Genomic DNA, 1,564 nt, shown 5'->3' on the forward strand with positions numbered 1-1,564 from the left:
TTGGGGGGAAAAAAAAGAGACAAGAATTTGGAAACAGGGTAAGAAAAAAAAAAAAGTTGGAAGACATGCATTTGTGAATATGTTTCATCTCATTTATCAAATACTTGCATTCAGCTAAATGTTTCACTGTAAAAAGTGAAAACTGCAGTGTAGATAGTAATGTTTATAGTTTTTTTTTTTTGACTATTTCTCATTTTAAAGTTGTTTTTCACTTGTGTGATACACCAACTGTTTGGGTTGAAAATGACTGTGATGAGTATCTGCTTTAGAATAGTTGCTTGGAGTTTCAAATGAAATATGTCATCGAGATATTTCTCAATAGTCCTTGTAGGAAGGGAGAGAGGGGCCGGGGAGGGAGTATGTGATCCTGTAATACGTTATGACAACACTGAAAGCACAAGTCTTGCATTTTTACAGTGGAGTTTACTAAGGAGTTCTGGCATTTCCGTACCACTGTTTTAATGTGCAAGCTTTTGTTAATATATTAGTCATTTTAGATCTATAATTAAAAATAAAATTCTCTTGTGTTTTGATTAGCTTCTTGTTGCACTACCATTGCAAAATCAACCTGAAAGGGTTTTTATGTTATTATGGTTTCAATGAACCGGGCGTTATCACACAATGGAATCGCTGCAAGCCGGGTCGCTCTGTAGGAAGTTAACACGAGGCTCTTTGTTAATCGGCACTGAGTCATGTCTGGACGTTCAGTGCTTGGTTTTGTACAGTACCAAGTGGCCTAACCTCCCTTTCTTCTTTTTTTAATGAGAGGTGAGTGGACTGTGCTTGGAACTTGCTGGTTTTTTACTTTATTTGCTGTACAGCTCAGTATATAAAATAGCCCCTTTTTTGTCCCCTCCTCCTCTTTTATTTCCTTTTAGCGTTGCTTCACCAAGTATTTAGAAATAAGCATCCGAGACAATTAATGAAGATTAAAGGGTTTTTAAAAAGTGAAGTTGGGTTCTACGTAGCTGCATCATGTTTAAAAAAAAAAAAAACACCGATTCCTCTTAACTTCTGGTATTTGCTTTCTAATGCTGGTGTAAGCTGTACAAAACTCCGATGAAGGAAGAGATCCTACCATCTTGCACCTGACCTCCAGTACGGGTTTGAACCCAGATTTCCCGAAGCGACAGGGTGGTGCGGGAGGCTCATTACTCTGCTTAAAAGACGACTAAAGGTATTAGGAAAGTGATTTCTCCGAGTCTCTGAAAGCTGCGACTCAAACTTTTCCAGCCTACGTTTTAGGTACCAAAATCCACTCCAGTTCCTCCATTACTCCTCGCCTGAGGAGTTTGTACCAGCATCATGTTCTGCCACAGATGAATTCCTTGAGAATAAATCAACTTGTATCCCGAAAAAAATGCGCTAGCCCCCCGTCTGTCTGGAACGCGAGGGGTCGGCGAGGCGCGCGGGTCCCTGGCTGGCGGCGGGCGGCAGCGCTGGCGCAGGGCCCAGGTGTCCGAAGCGGGGAGAAGCCGCTCGCCCTGGGGCTGGGGGCTTCCCCAGCTGTGGAGGGGGGAAGAAAGGCAAAGGCAGCAAAAGAAAAGGGAGATTTTTTTGTTTT

At 42.2% G+C, this 1,564-nt stretch overlaps 1 protein-coding gene across 1 annotated transcript in view; it reads left to right on the forward strand.

Annotated features, from left to right (window-relative positions):
- Window positions 1–1,158: 1,158 nt before the first annotated feature.
- The window catches only part of RPL26L1 (ribosomal protein L26 like 1), a 4,725-nt gene continuing 4,319 nt past the window's right edge, over window positions 1,159–1,564 (forward strand). Inside the window, exon 1 of the mRNA XM_026063107.1 lies at window positions 1,159–1,177. The gene's annotated coding sequence lies outside the window, so the exon portion shown is untranslated. The remainder of the gene's footprint in view (window positions 1,178–1,564) is intronic.

Source organism: Apteryx rowi, unplaced genomic scaffold (assembly GCF_003343035.1).
Source record: "Apteryx rowi isolate R43461 unplaced genomic scaffold, aptRow1 scaffold_2, whole genome shotgun sequence".
In the NCBI taxonomy this organism is placed as follows: Eukaryota; Metazoa; Chordata; class Aves; order Apterygiformes; family Apterygidae; genus Apteryx; species Apteryx rowi.